We start from the raw sequence: 16,480 nt of genomic DNA, 5'->3' as shown, positions 1-16,480 counted from the left end.
TTAAGCAAATAAAAGGGGAGAACAAATGAAGCTCCTCCAAAAGTTGTTTTTCCAAAATTTCCAATTAAGCTATTATCTTCTTTGCTTTTTATAGATTATGACACTGCAGTACCATGAGGAATAGCATTTTTTAGAATTAGAAATCAATTTGGCAATGTTTGTCTATAATCAAATACAGATAACTGTTTGGAATTTTTAGCCCTAATTACAAATAGCATTGTTATGTTGTTTAATTGTGTGCTTTTCAAAAGACAAAACTTAGAAGGAGATTCATGGTGTCTATTTTCCCTTATTTTCCTAAAGTATCTTCACCTAGGTTAACATGATTACTGAAATAGCACCTTGTTCCATTTAAATATGATTAGGGGAGTTTTGCAATTGCTACAGCACTCTAGGTTAAACACACACACACACACACACACACACACACACACAAAGAAAAACACCTGATCGCTAGGAAACAGAAGCAAGTCTAATAGGCTTATTTTAACAGAAATGCAATACTTTCAATAAATCTTCAAGATTAAAACAGCTTGAAACTGGGCTTGACCCTCGTGGGAGCCGGTAAAGCATTTTTACTTCATTTTTTGCTACAATGCAGCTTTGTCTCTTACGCTTTATTTTTGTGAAAAAGCTTCCCAGTATATTTATCTAAACGCTGACTAACCAGGTAAAAATTAAACAGTAATCAAGAGACATGGTTTCATAAAGCATCCAGGTAGTTCCTACCTTTTAAAGTCCTTTTTATCTTTGCAGAAGTACTGTAAAAGATACTGTGACCCTCTTCATGCCCTCACTAGCACCAGAAGGTTTCAGGTTTACCTTACAGCACCATTTTCTAGATGGGAAAGCAATTCCTCTTGCTTTCATGTTTTTCTTTGCTGCGGTAACTCAGTGCTTCTACCCTGATACCTGAATAAGGCGCACTGACAAAGACACCTGTTGTGGAAGGTAAAGAAAGTACTTCCCAGAATGCCTTACTCCCCGCTGGCAACCGCCCAGGGGCAAACAAGAATTATAAACCGCATTGGAGCAGTTGCCTATGCACCCCGGGAGAGCAATTCAGAGTAACAATGGGTAATCTCCTTGGTTAAGAAGAACACTCATAACCCAAGGAAAAAAAAGGACCAGAAAAACAACATCAAACAGTTTAGGTGCTGTGTATTAAACTCATAAAATATTTAGGGATCAGGGCTGTTAAGAGTACAAAACAATTTTAGGAACATAATCAAAGGCTGTAAAGATACTTTAAAAATTACATAAACAGAAGCTGACAACTTTAAATATTTCAATCCTTTCAGAATTCCACACAGGTTCTCAGGTAAACAGTCAGGTATTTTTTTAAAGCTTCTGATTTATTACCTATAAAAGACTGTTCTAATTAGTCACAGTCACTAGAATTATTAATAGCGTTTCATTTCTAAATCTAAGAGGTCCTCTATCAAAGCCAGAATGCATGCATCTTCTAAAGCAAGGGTTCCCTAAATGAGACTTGTACGCTTTATTTCTGTCACCCTTACCATGGTTCTCCACACTTTGACTCTCAAGAGTCTGGGCAGGAAAAATCCCAATGTTTCTTTTCTCTTACAATGAAATGTATACTTGTGGTCCCAACAAAAAGCATACTTTTTGAAAACTAATGATCTGTTTAAAAACCTGTCTTGGAACTGGCCCTTTTTCTTCTTAAGACCTTCTCTCCTTCCATACCCGCCCCCAAATCCTCCCTGTTAGCGTCAAGTTGACAAACAGTCCTCTACTCCCTTGCAAGGCATCTTTCTCACTCTTTCGGCCTTTTCCCCTGTTAACTGATCCCATGGGTCTCCCTGCCTTGTTTCCACTGAGTCTTTGCAGTCCTCTCCGCACCCCGAAGCAACTCTGCAAAAAGCGGGGGGCGGGGGGGGAGTGGTATTACCTGAGATCAAGGCACGTAGCAGCAAGTGCTGCTAAAATGTACCAGGAGGGAAATGTATATCCAACTGGCAGCAGAAAACAGGGCGTCGGTGGGAACCAATAGATGGTCGCCAGTTCAAGCAGGAACTAGCTAGCTGTCTGTCCCAGGGCAAGTCATTCAGCCTCCAGAGGTTTCAGTTTCCTCACGGTCATGTAAATGGAGAGGGATGGACTAGATCTGAGGTTTTCCCGTGCGCGCAGACACAGTCCAAATAAGTATCCAGTTTCCCTCCACTGAACAGGCTTACTGGGGGATTTGAAGGTGGAAATACCTTTTTCATCCATGAGAATAAAAAACAAAGGGTAACAGTAATCCCAGATGTTAAGAAAGTCGGGGTTGCTAGAATGCGTCCCAACAAAGGCAGTCTACTTTGTACCCTACTTTGGATTTTCTAATGTGAACTTTTTGCCTCTGAAGAGGATTCCGTGATACTTTTTATTGTTTATTCTTTAGTCTTTGCAGTTTAGAGGCTACAAAATAATTTGTAAAAGCCTCTCCAGATATCATTAAATAAGAACATTCTGGTGAATAAAATATCTTTAATGATTTTTAAGTGTCATTTTAACACTTGACATAGTATGACTTTATTCTGGTAGCTGATTTTGTTCTAACAATCATTCTTCTGGGATTATTACTTTTTAACAACAACATACCTGGATCACCCTGAGTGAGTATGAGGCAGTAAAGCATGCCCGGCCTTCAGAGAACATCTGTTCTCACAAATGCAGGTACGGCCAAAATGAAAAAGAAAATCAAGAAAAACCTGAATAAGATGTGAACATTTTCTAATTTCTGTGTTCTCTCCAAATGCAGCAAAGCAAAGTAGCTTTATGGGGGCAGGGGTATTCATATCAAAGGTGAAAATATGTGAGAAACCAAAGGCCCCAAGAGTGGCTGCAAAGACCCTTAACCTCATGCCTCAGGTTCTGCTGGTTGAACTTCTCACAACAGCCATAAGGTCAGGGCTCCATAGAAAGGAGGAGAAAAGCACCTGGACAGGAAGGTGGTCTCAAGGGCAGAGGGTCTCCGGCGCCCTCCCCCCAAGCGCAGGTGGAGCCCTCTTTCCCTCCCTGGTGGCGCTTGTCTATCCTGTCTATCCGTTCCTCAATCAGTCAAGATCAACATTGACCACGTGTGGGTGACTCCGTTTTAAGAGACCTTCACAAGATATTCTCGGTATTGACATAAACAACTGTAAGAAAGATAAAATTCTACAGGTACTTTCTCAATCACAGAAAACCAGTATTTCAAGTAGGTTTCCCACTTAGGAGTGCACATTATGAAACCCAAGTGCTCTATGTGGGGGAACAAAAGATAAAAGGAGAATGAGAAGTCACAGAAGTATCAAGAGAGGAAAGCTTTTCAAGATATTTTGGATTTCAGAGTAGTCCAGTGACACATACTGAGTTTTTACAAAGGGAAAAGATCAAAGAGTAAAAGATAAATAAGCAAAATCTCAGTTTTCTTTAAAAAAAAAATCATGCAAAGGTAAGTAAAGAAAACCACTATTCTTGTGTCAAACTCTAGCCATTCAGCTCATTATCTTTCTTATCTTTCCCAGCAATTGGCAGGCAAATTCAAAACCCCAGAAATCACAGATTCTTAAGGTAAAAAACAACAGCAATGACAGAAAAACCCCATAGTTAAAGAAAAGAAAAAACAGTGGAGCCTAAAATACTTGCCTAGCAGCTGTACTGGGTATCTTACTTCCTCACTACAAAGAATGTGGGTGAGGGAGAGTCCACACCATGAGTCTGCAACTCTCTGACAATCAGCTTTTTACCTCATTTGTAACTCTAAAATCCACAGCCAACTGTTAAACACAAGACAACAGGCCCAAAAGGAGTCAATTCTGTGAAGCCCCATGTTACCAGAGGCTTCATCACAGCGTTGGCTCTCCCTGAAATGGAATCTTAAACCAGTCACCAGCAGTCGCCTAATCAGCACTAGTCGGGTAATCTGGCTGACAGATCCCTTTGAAATAATCAACCCGCTTTTTGGCCTATGGTAACTTCTTTGTTCCTGTTCCTTTCTGCCTATGAAAGTCTCTTCTTTAGTACAGCTCCTCAGAGCTCCTTCCTATCTGCTAGATTAGGTGCTGCCCAAGTCATGAATCATTGGATAAAGTCATTAATATCTTTAAAATTTACTTAGTTGAATTTTGTTTTTTAACACAACATGTTCCCTTAAACTTTACCTAACCAAAAATAAGCGCTTCCAGTGTTGTAAGCATTCACTGATATTTGCTGAGGATGGTTTCAGACACATTTAAGAAATATGAGCAATGCTCCGTCTTGTCTCATTTGGAGCAGAATACACAACTCACTTGTAATTACAAATACCTTTACCTTAAGCTTTAAAGCATTCAAATCATTTTTAATAGTTTTATTATTTATTATTTATTTTTTTAAGATTTTATTTATTTACTTGACAGACAGAGATCATAAGTAGGCAGAGAGGCAGGCAGAGAGAGAGGAGGAAGCAGGCTCCCTGCAGAGCAGAGAGCCCGATGCGGGGCTTGATCCCAGCACCCTGGGATCATGACCTGAGCCGAAGGCAGACGCTTTAACCCACTGAGCCACCCAGGTGCCCCTCAAATAATTTTTAAAATTTAAAATGTGTTTTAAATTTTTAAAAAGTTTTACTAACAACCAAATCAAACCATTCCACATGGATAATGTTTTAGATTTTTTTTTTTTTTTAAGCAATATCAGAAGCCAGTTTCAGTTTTAGGGAATAGCAAAATAGTGTGAGCTAGATTTATTTACATGTTCATTTGTTTCAAGTTCTTCCTGCAGGGCTGGTGCCAGCCTGGATAAGCCCCTTTCCAACAGTGCCCTCAGGTCCCTGCAGTAGGTCACATAAAGACAGCTGACAGTGGTGGACTCTACAGTCACCAGGGGGAGGTGAGTGGGGGAAGTGGGTTGAATGGGTGATGGGGATTAAGGAGACAATTGTGATGAGCACTGGGTGATGGATGGAAGTGCTGAATTGCTATATTGTATACCTGAAACTAGTATTACAGTTAATAAGAATTTAAAAACTAAAAATAACAACAACAAATCAACTTGAGGAATTTTTTTTTTTAAGATTTTATTTATTTATTTGACAGATAGAGATCATAAGTAGGCAGGCAGGCAGAGAGAGAGGAGGAAGCAGGCACCCTACCGAGCAGAGAGCCGGATGCGGAGCTCGATCCCAGGACCCTGAGATCATGACCTGAGCCAAAGGCAGAGGCCCTAACCCACTGAGCCACCCAGGCGCCCCTCAACTTGAGGAATTTGATGCTATGTGAATTATATCTCAATTGGAAAAACTCAACAGCATTTGCTAAATGCTTGTAATGTGCACGGGGGTGGCAGGGGCTTACAAAATTTTCAATGTAGTAACATATAATCTAGTTATAATAATGAGTAATAGGGACACTTAGGTGGCTCAGTTGGTTAAGTGTCCAACTCTCTTTTTTTTAAAGATTTTATTTATTTATTTGACTGACAGAGATCACAAGTAGATGGAGAGACAGGCAGAAAGAGGGGAGGAAGCAGGCTCCCTACTGAGCAGAGAGCCCAATGTGGGGCTCAATCCCAGGACCCTGGGATCATGACCTGAGCCCAAGGCTGTGGCTTTAACCCACTGAGCCACCCAGGCACCCCATAAGCATCCCACTCTTGATCTCATCTCAGATCTTGATCTCAGGGTCATGAATTCAAGTCCCACACTGGGCTCCACACTTAAAACACACACACACACACACACACACAAACAAATAATATAGCCTTTAAAAATATTTTATAATAATAATGGGAACTAACATGTAGCAAGTATTCACTGTGTCCTAGACATAGAATCTCATTTAACCTTCACAATAACTCAATGAACTAGGAACTCTAATTTTCCCTTCTTCTCCACCAAAGCATGGAGAAGTGTAGTGATTTGACTCAATTATCACAATTAGAAATGGAGATGATAAGATCAAAAAACCAGTGTATCTGGCTCCAAAGTGCATGTCCTTCATCACTAAAGGACAATAAGGGAAGGGAGGCAACATAAACTGAGAAGCAGCCATGTGCCCCACACTACTGCTTTTCAAACCCTGATATCCCCTCCCCGCCACCAAAGACAACACACTATGTTTGTCAAGTAATGCAATCACTAGTGACTTTAGGACTGTAATGTTACGAAGTCTCTGCATACAGGAAAGCCTTCATGGAACGACGGATGAGATTTGGATAGGCAAAGTGAAACAATTTTTTACAGGGAGAAAAAGCTGGTCACAGGGAGGAACTGATACTGGTGGGTACGGTAGGAGATAAGGTTTCAAAGGCCGATTTGAATTGGCCTGTGGTAGGTTTCAAATGTCAGGTCAACAAATTTGGAAAACATGGTGTATAGGCCAAGGGCAGTCATTGAAGACCATGAAGTTTTTGCCTTTTGGGCCTCTATTTTTGTCATCGGGGGAAGGACCTATAGTATAATGGTTAGCACATGGGTTTCAGAGTTCAGAAGAACTTGGGGTAACATCTAGCTCTGTGACCATAAGCAAATCACATAGGCTGTCTTACTCTTGGTTTTGGCATCCACACAGTAAGAAAATAATAACAATGCTGTTACTATGAGGGATAATAAGATAATGCACATAAAATCCCTTAGTAAGCTGCCTGGCTCTAGAAAGCCTTTGGTTAATGTTGCTGTTATTTGCTGTTATTATCAGTATTAATAAAAATGATGTCTGTGGGGACAAGATCGTTTGCTAAACACCAAAGGGAAGATGGAATTGTAACTTTCAGAACTGAGGGGGGATGGTGGGGGGAGGAGCTCAGGATCCGAGAACACAATGTTTCCATTTTCTATTTCCTTATCCAATTAATAAAAATCTGGGAGAAAGAGATAGATGCTGTCATAAAACTCCAACCTTCCACCAGCTTTCCCTAAGCAATTAAATGTTTTTAGATGTTGCTGTATTTGGGAGCAGGCTGGTAATTTACACATGTCATTCTGTCAGAAATCATTGAGACAGGTTAGAGGACTTGAAAGGCTGATAATGTCTTTGTGTTTACATGTGTGTGGAGTCTCTTATACTTTCGCTGCCCTCTCCAGTTTCCTGATGACAATGCAGACAGAGTTTAATCAATTACCTCTTATTAAATTAAGCAATTGTGACAAGAACAGGGAACAAAGACAGCATTTGTTGTATACCGATATTCATCTGTTGTAACCTGATCAACAAAACACTGTTGTGTTTACTATGGGCAAACATGTGGAAATACATAATCCTTCTTTATAATTGTATTATTAACAAGATTTTCCATTGTTCATTGGTATCTTAGAGTTAAAAGAAATATCCTATACAATGGTTTAGAGTAACAGCTTATCTGGAAGCTGAAACTGTTAATCTATTTCATTTCAAAAAGATCAGCTGATTTTGATGAAAAGTGAAGGGGAGGGAAGAGAGAAGTATCACATTATTTAACATCTCCTGTGTTGGGATGGAGCTTTAACTACACTCTCCTAATTTTTACAACAATACTGTGAAGCTGGTTTTATTATCCCCATTTTAGAGAAGAGTAAACCACTGCCCTATGGGTTTAAGTGATTAAAGGTCACACTGCTAGCATATGAGAGCCATGGTTAAAATTGAAATATGTGATTATAAAGGCTTTGTGTTCCACTGACCCCCAACAGGTTCATCATAAGATGAATTCGAGAGAAGACAGTAAACTCAACTTGGAGATCCTGAAATAGAAGCTTTACAATTTCCAAAGCTGGACTTTGTAACTCTCTTCTTTTAGTATTTTACTTTTAAATTTTTTTAAGCAAGCTCTGTGCCCAAAGTGGGCCTCAAACTCAGGACCCTGACTCAAGGGTCACATGTTCCACCCACTGAGGCAGCCAGACATCCCCCCTAAGTATTTTCTTTTTAATATTGTATTATTGTATATTCAAAATACGAACTAAAAACTCATTTTGCATTAAGAGTATTATTTATAAGGTATTTACAAATGGAAAACTGAGGCCAACACTGACAAGTGTAATGCACGTATCAACTATCTGCTACAACAGAAAATATATGTGGACTAAAGCAGCATTCCTTGAATGACTTGTCAACAGCAGCTTCTCTACTGTTAAAAACTGACTTTTTGTTTGCTTTAAGAACAAGAGTAAATTGTTTAATGGGTTAATAGAAAAATAATAAAAAGGCTTTAATAGTTTTTTAACAGTGTTTAACAGTTGTCTTACTAAGAGTGGTAGCAATTTCATTCACTTCAATAAGAATTTATTTATATATATTTTATTTTATATTATATTTTATTTATATATTTTATATTTTAATATATTTATATTTTATTTTTAAATAAATATTATATTTAATATTATATTTAACATTCAAATATAGATATTTGAATATAAATATTTATCTTTTAATATTAAAATTTTTAACATTGTATATTTATATATTTGTTTTATTTATTTATATTTTATTTTGTTTTATAATATATATAATAATATTTTTAAGATTTTTATTTTTTTAAGATTTTATTTTTAAGTAATCTCTACACCCAATGTGGGTCTTGAACTTACAATCGTTTTATCAAGAGTCATATGCTCTACCTACCAAGCCAGGCTGGTGACCCAAGAATGTATTTTTTATGTCCGATCTAAAATATTTTCCCAAAAAGTGGTTATTTCCGATTTAAGCACTGTCATAAAATATAATCATAAAGTGTATCTCTCCAATATCATGATTTTTTTTTTTTTTTTTAATTTTTTAATTTAAAGATTTTTTATTTATTATTTATTTGACAGAGAGAGAAATCACAAGTAGGCGGAGAGTCAGGCAGAGAGAGAGAGAGAAGCAGGCTCCCGCCGAGCAAAGAGCCCGATGCGGGGCTCGATCCCAGGACACTGAGATCATGACCTGAGCCGAAGGCAGCGGCTTAATCCACTGAGCCACCCAGGCGCCCCCAATATCATGATTTTTATTTTTTACCTAAAAACAGCTAACTTCCTATGTGTTAGTCATCAGAGACAGCAGGAAGTTAGGGGAGAATATGAGCGCCCACAGAGCTGCCCAAGGGTTTACTTTCAGTCACGAATTGTAAGGACCACCTTCAGGCCTAAGGACATACGTAGTCCACGATGCATCCTTATTTAAAAATGTCCCCTCGGTGGCTCTGCCAGTTGAACACCCCACGCTTGGTTTCCACTCAGGCCATGATCTCAGGGCTGTGAGGCTGAGTCTCATATCAGGCTCCACACTCAGTGTGGAATCTGCTGGAGAGTCTCTCCTCCTCTTTCCTGCCCTGCTTTCCCCCGAACGCTGGCTTGCCTGCTCACTCATGCACACACTCTCTCTCTGTCAAATGACTGAATGAGTGAATGAATGAACGAATCAATCAATCAATCAATAATTTAAAAAAAAAAAGAAATTCGTTTTGAGGGGCACCTGGATGGCTCAGTCAGTGGAGTGTGTGACTCTTGATACTGGGGTTGTGAAATCAAGACCCCCCTAGATGGTCAAGGTTACTTGAAAATCAAATCTTTACAAAATAAAAAAATAAAAATGTCCATCTGGGACAACTCAGCATGTATTTGTTGAGAATTTTAAGCATGCAACATAATATGAGATTATGATTTATAAAGCTAACTGACCGCGCTGAGACTATAGCAATGTGCATATGTTGGCAAATCTGTACAAATGATTAGACTGCAAAACTGAATACAAATATGTATTAAATACTGATTTGTGGGTAATTTTAATTTATGTAAATATAATGCCTTTTGCTTCTCCTAATGGCCACCCAGTTGTTTGACACTTTACTGCTTACTAGTATCTGTACTCCACTCCAAAGAGTACAACAGGGAATGAAGGAAAACTCTAATTACTGATTAATTGGTAGATGTTTTTTCTAATCATTTCTGTCAAATGACTATACTAGTCATTTTTACACAAGTAAAAATTAAGAGCTAAAATAAATAAAAGGTTCATTATTTGAAAATTTCTGTATTTAAAAATTAAATGTTTTCTCCCATACTTTCTATTTTTTTTTTAAGATTTTATTTATTTGACAGACAGAGATCACAAGTATGCAGAGAGGCAGGTAGAGACAGAAAGAGAGAGAAGGAGGCTCTCCGCTGAGCCGAGCCCAATGTGGGGCTCGATCCCATGACCCTGGGATCATGACCTGAGCCAAAGGCAGAGGCTTTAACCCACTGAGCCACCCAGGTACCCCATAGTTTCTATTTTCTATTCCCATGTATAGAGGAGAGCTGTCTAAAGGAATGCTATAGGAAAACTGCCCCATGAGATTGACTAAGTAAAAAAAAAATTAATGTTAAGCATGAAGTTCTAGTATTAAACTTTATAAAGAATAAAATGAAATTTTCCATTATCTGCACTTGGAACACAGAATGGAAGCATTAGTAAATGGATGCTTTTATTAACTATTTTATTCACTATTAACATTACTCTTAAGCCAGTCTTTATATTTCAACAGTAACATTTTTTCTTTCCCTTCTCTCCATTCTTCCTCCCATTATCTTTCTCCCTCATATACATCTCCTTTTTTTTAAAGATCAATTCAAGATACATGTATCTTTTTTAAAAAAAAGATTTTTATTTATTTATTTGACAGAGAGAAACAGTGAGAGAGGGAACACAAGTAGGGGGAGTGGGAGACAGAGAATCAGGCTTCCCGCTGAGGAGGGAGCCTGTTGTGGGTCTCGATTCCCGAACTCTGGGATCATAACCTGAGCTGAACGCAGACTCCCAACGCCTGAGCCACCCAGGGGCCCCACATCTCTTTTAAAAGATTATTTTTGTCCTAAACTATTCAATTCTTTAGCACATCATGTACTTATATCAGATAAAATAATAAGTATACACCTTTATATATTTAACTTACTTCCAGTTATTCTACCTACATTGTTCTAACAAGGGTTGACAATATGAGATAGGAACACAGTACATGATCTTACAGATGGCACTTTATAAATGAGTCCTATATTAGCCGACTATAGATAATTATTTTATTATAGTTACTGTATGTAGCAGTAATTCAATATTGGTAGGGGGGGGGAAACCTTTATGTTAGGGTAATATCTTAATGAAGATACCCCATTTAAAAAACCCCACTGATATGTATAGGGCAATAAACCATTGTGTAAGATGATATCCCAGGAGTTCCTTCCTGTGAATAATAAGAAAATAGCTATAAATTTGTCCAAAGCCTCCATAAGAAAAACCTGCAAAGCAGCCATTTTGTAAAGGAGCTTCATTCTAAGACAAAAGTTCTCTTTGAAATCACATACCATTTTTCTTTAATGCATACTGCCTTAGTACTAGTAATAGAAATTTCCCGTGCTCTTTTTATCATTAATATATTTGTAAAGGTGGTCTTTAACTTTACAACACCACAGAATACAAAGGAAGCAGTAAACAAATTTACTGATATTTCGTCTTTACCCCAAGGCAGTTGAACAGAGGCAAAGGGAAGGAAATGGGGCTGAGATTTGGACAATAACAAAACTCTGTACATGCTAGAGTGGGAAGACTTCAACCTCTGGCAAGTGAACACATTGAGGCTAAGTGACAGGAGTCTAACAACCTTGCACTGTGACAGCACCACTTCCCACTCCAAAGCTCTTAGCGTAGATGACTCTTCTGAGATTCTTCTGGGTCAAATAACCAAAAAATAAAACCATTATTGGCAATATTATCTCTACTTCCCTCTCCTAAAACCTTAATATAGTTCTTCTAAAAAGAAAATAGCTTCCTTAGCATTACAAAAAAGTATTGTAGATATCTGTATCCAATGAATAGAAACTACTTCTTTACCCAGCATGTAACACTGACAAGGTATTATGTTGACAAAAGTATCTAAAGCAAATGATGAACATACAACAATGTTACTAAGAGGATGAAGGGAGAAAAGAATAATGTTTACATTAACTATATTGTGTCTTTTGTTCTGTTTTTACTACAAAAGCCCATATATAAATTACAAAAAAGATGTAGAAATCAGAAGAAACTCAAAGTGAAACAACTTCCTCTTGGTTTTAATGGTCAATAAAGAAATACATAAATTTAAAATGAGTAAGTCTTTTAAGCCTTTACTAGATATAGGCTTATTAGTTATTTTGGCAGTTGCTAAGCAACATTTTTCTCTGTAGGGCTAAAGCACATGCAATTAACAGGTTTTCAGAAAAAGATAAATTAAATGCAAAATTAGGGAATAGTATTTGAAAAGCAAAAAAGGAAAAAGTATTAACTTGCTAATCAGATTGTAACAAAGATTTAGTGACCTCTGCATTAGTGGCTAAACATTTTGTTTTCTACTGGCACCAAACATTAACATTTTAACTTTATTTAAATGGTGATCATTATACTCACCTCTACACTCAACAGCCTAATTATTTTGAGTATGCCAAATTAAATCAGACCAGTATGCTCCAGTTACTACTACTAACAGTGATCTTGGTAAATCTTCTCTGCCTGTATTTTTCTCAAATCCCCAGTTTCAGAGTAGTCAGCCCTGGTTTGTATTTTTTTAAAAATTTATCTTACTGTGACATGAAATTAGTAAAGCTACAGCTTCATGATGCTGTTTCAGCTACCAGATCCCTGAAAAACTCGTTCTTTAATGTGAATATTTTGTTTTTAATTTTAAGTAGGCTCCAGGCCTGATGTGGGACTCAAACACACAACTTGGAGATTAAGAGTCTCATGCTCAAGGTGCCTGGGTGGTGCAGTCAGTTAAGCACCTGACACTTGGTTTCAGCTCAGCTCCTGATCTCAGAGTCTTGAGATCAAGCCCAGCACTGGGCTCCACATTCAGCACTGAGTCTGTTTCAGATTCTCTCTTCCCTCTCCCTCTGGCCCTCCTGCTTGTCCTCTCTCTCTCTCTCAAATAAATCTTTAAAAAAAAGAAAAAGAAAAAAAGGGACACATGCTCTACCCACTGAGCCAGCTAGGTGCCCCTGATGTGCACATTTTGTAACAACTCTTTCTACAGATCTTACTACATCAACTCAGAGACTAATGAGGAATACCCTTTAATTTATTGGGTATAATAATGGAAACTTTTTTTGAAAGGAAAAAGGCAAATAACCAAATGGAAAATTACTGTAGAATTTCAACTATTGTGGGGAAAATAAACAGTAGGAAATGGAAGGCAATTCTATCACTTTGAGGACTCAAGGGAAAATGTCCCTCCCTATTGCTGTACTTTTCCCCTTCCTCATTTTTAATATTATGTTGCGAGTTCTGTAAATGATGGAGGGCCATGACTGCCAATCCCCTTGTTCACAAAATCAATTTCTCCCTTTATTTTCTTCGTCTATGCCAAGCAAGTTTGATGCAGAAGCTCGTGAGTGTCCGCTTTCTCAAATGAGCTAAGGAAAAGAACTTAAAAAGTGAAGTGTCTTGTGTCTGGGTTGCAATCATGCCTTGTATGGGTTCTACAAGGAAACACCTGTGAGCTTAGAAAGGCAGCTTCTTATTTTATTTTAAAAGAACACTTTACACTAAATGATTGATAGAGTTCACTTCAGTTTAAGACCCATAACACCACCTTGAAGCATACTATTATAAAGAGTTATTGGGGCGCCTGGGTGGCTCAGTGGGTTAAGCCACTGCCTTCGGCTCAGGTCATGATCTCAGGGTCCTGGGATCAAGTCCCGCATCGGGCTCTCTGCTCAGCAGGGAGCCTGCTTCCTCCTCTCTCTCTCTGCCTGCCTCTCTGCCTACTTGTGATCCCTCTCTCTGTCGGATAAATAAATAAAATCTTTAAAAAAAAATAAAGAGTTATAATCTATTAAGTAATTACCCCAACTCTAAACCTGCCTAGACGGGACCCTTAATACCAGTCAGTAGGATCTTTGAGTGCTTTCTCATTTTGTTTTCCAGAGTTTGCCTCAGACCAAACTCAAGAATCTACCATGAAAATCTAATTGTCCAGACAAGAGTAAAAGGTCAAGAAAAATGCCAAAAGTCAGCAAGTAGTTTGTAATGATATGCATTGACTAAGATGTGAATTTTAATGACCTCTATTTTGTTTTCAACAGCTACCAGAATTAAACATGAGCAGACACTCCAAACTGTAGAACTCTCTATTGAGTCATATATAGAAAAATTTCTTAAACATGGCATTGTTAACAATTGGGAATGAGTAACTTTTTCTTGTAGAAAGCTGTCCTGTGAATTTTAAGATGTTTTGCGCCATCACTGGCCTCTACACATGAGATATTAGTAGTGCCCATTCTCCAAGGTAGGGGCAACTCTAAATTTTTTAGACTTTGCCAAATGTGCCCAAGTGGTGGTGGGGGTGTGGGGTGACTACCCTGGGCTGAGAACTATGAATATAGATCTATATCTCTTAAATTAAGATTATGGAAAGGTTTTTTTTTTTTAAGATTTTTTTTTTTTTTAATTTGACAGAGAGAGAGACACACAGTAAGAGAGGGAATACAAGCAGGGGGAGAGGGAGAAGGAGAAGCAGACTCCCCACTGAGCGGGGAGCCGGATTCAGGGCTCAATTCCAGGACCCTGGGATCATGACCTGAACCGAAGGCAGATGCTTAATGACTGAGCCACCCAGGCGCCTCAGAAAGGGGTTATTTTTAAATACCAAATTGACCTCCAACCATTAGACTTTTTAAAATAATTTCTATGATTTTAGGACCTATTGATATTGTCTCAAACCCTATTGAAAATTACCAATAAGTGAGTCATTCATTAATACCTATGGAGAACTTTCTTTCACTTTGACACTACGAGATTTTTGCCTCATGAATTACAAACAGAACATTTACATAGTCTTGTTTTTTTTAGTTTTAGTGAAGTATAATTGACCAAAAATATTGGATGTATTTAAGGTACATAACTTGATGTTTTAATATTAAGTATTTCTGAAATTGAAGATGACAGTCACTTCCTGACAAACTACTTGTGGTGTCTCATTGTTACAGGCATTGTTTATGTATCAGTATTAATTACTTATATGTTTGAATATATATTATTCAACTCATCAATCAGTTTTACAAAGTAGTGTCCAGGAATTTCAGACTTAGGAGGGTTCTAAAAAGATGTCAGATTCTTAGGTTTCTGAAGGAGACCAGAATATGCTACCCCAAAATATGCCACAAAATATGCCAAAGGATTATTTTGAGCTGAAGGAAACTGAGAAGCCACAGGCACAGGAACTCTCTGCTCCCAACCTACCTGCCTAAAAGCAGAGTAGAGACTGCCCTTTTTTAGAGAATGTCCATCTGTAAAGGGGGCCCCTCCACAACCCTTAGCTACCATTAGTTTCCCTCCTACACTTCCTAGTTACCTTCTCACAATCTAACCCCCTCCAAGCCCAACTCCCCTTCTCCTTGTGTGTTCCCGCTCTGAAATTTATCACCCTTTGTTAAAATGGTGTATAAGTCCCCAGGTCCGGCTGCCTCTTTGGGTGTTTACTTCTTTTCTGTTAAGTTGCTATTCCTATAAAAAGTATTAATATCAATAAACATATGCCATTTTTCCTGTTAGTCTGCTTTTTGTCAATTTATTTATTTATTTATTTTAAAGATTTTATTTATTTGGCAGAGAAAGAGAGGCAGCGAGAGAGGGAATACAAGCAGAGGGAGTGGGAGAGGGAGAAGCAGGCTTCCTGCAGAGCAGGGAGCCCAATGCGGGGTTTGATCCCAGGACCCCAGGATCATGGCCTGAGCCACAGACAGACGCCCAAGGACTGAGCCCCTTGTCAGTTTAACTCATAGGCCCCTAGACACAGAAGCTGAGAGGGTATAAGAAAAGTTTCCTGTGACTTAGATTTCCAACCCATAATTTGTTGATAAAATTATCACTAAAAAGATGATACTTATATTTATTCATAAATATATACTACCCCATGGGATCACAGAGTATTGCCATTGGCTTTGGAGAGCACTACCTAGTTTCTGATTTACAGATGAGGAAACCAGACACTAGGGGTCAAGCGACTGAAAACATAAAAAATGAATTACATTTTTAAAAAATGAGGGAAGATGAAAGGGAAAAAGCTTAAGAAGGAAGAAGAAACCAAACCAAGAGTGAGAGAAGTAATGCCTTTAGAAGGGTGTGGCTTAGTGTGGCAAACTAAAGCCTCCCAAACTTCAGATCTCAGTCCCTGGGATCCATACAGACAAGAGCTGGAGAAGTAATGAATGTAGTTTTACAGCTTTGAACACACAGAGTGCTTCCTGTCGACAGCCAGCTGTTGCTGGAAGAGACCTACAACCTGCTGTGAGCAGATACAGCTTCCCTGGGCTGTGGTGGACAGAAGCACCCGGCTCCCAGACTGATGTGTTACAGCACTTCGTTAACTTCATTTCCTGTTAAATGGGTGGTGGGGCGGGGGGGGGGGGAGGTGCAATGGTGTGCTGAGTACATTTTAAACTATTATATTATGTGTTTATCCTGGAGGTTTATAAAATAAGATTTTATTTTATTTATTTGTCAGAGAGAGAGAGAGAACAAGCAGAGGGAGCAGTAGGCAGAACAAGCAC

At 38.4% G+C, this 16,480-nt stretch overlaps 1 protein-coding gene across 9 annotated transcripts in view; it reads right to left on the bottom strand.

Moving 5' to 3' along the window:
* Positions 1 to 16,480, bottom strand: part of RABGAP1L (RAB GTPase activating protein 1 like) — a 778,147-nt gene that overhangs the window by 102,923 nt on the left and 658,744 nt on the right. For 2 of the 9 annotated variants that reach the window (XM_045069739.1, XM_045069740.1), the window contains exon 1: positions 1,913 to 2,175. The exons of 6 other annotated variants lie outside the window; for them this stretch is intronic. The gene's annotated coding sequence lies outside the window, so the exon portion shown is untranslated. Of the gene's footprint in view, positions 1 to 729; positions 1,868 to 1,912; positions 2,176 to 16,480 lie in introns of those variants that run through there. One more of the 9 variants, XM_045069738.1, reaches the window with a different exon arrangement.

Source organism: Mustela putorius, unplaced genomic scaffold (genome assembly GCF_011764305.1).
Source record: "Mustela putorius furo isolate JIRA1106 unplaced genomic scaffold, ASM1176430v1.1 tig00003942_pilon_pilon_pilon, whole genome shotgun sequence".
In the NCBI taxonomy this organism is placed as follows: domain Eukaryota; kingdom Metazoa; phylum Chordata; class Mammalia; order Carnivora; family Mustelidae; genus Mustela; species Mustela putorius.
The sequence above is the reverse complement of the archived record's forward strand: the minus strand, read 5'-3'. Positions and strand labels throughout refer to the sequence as shown.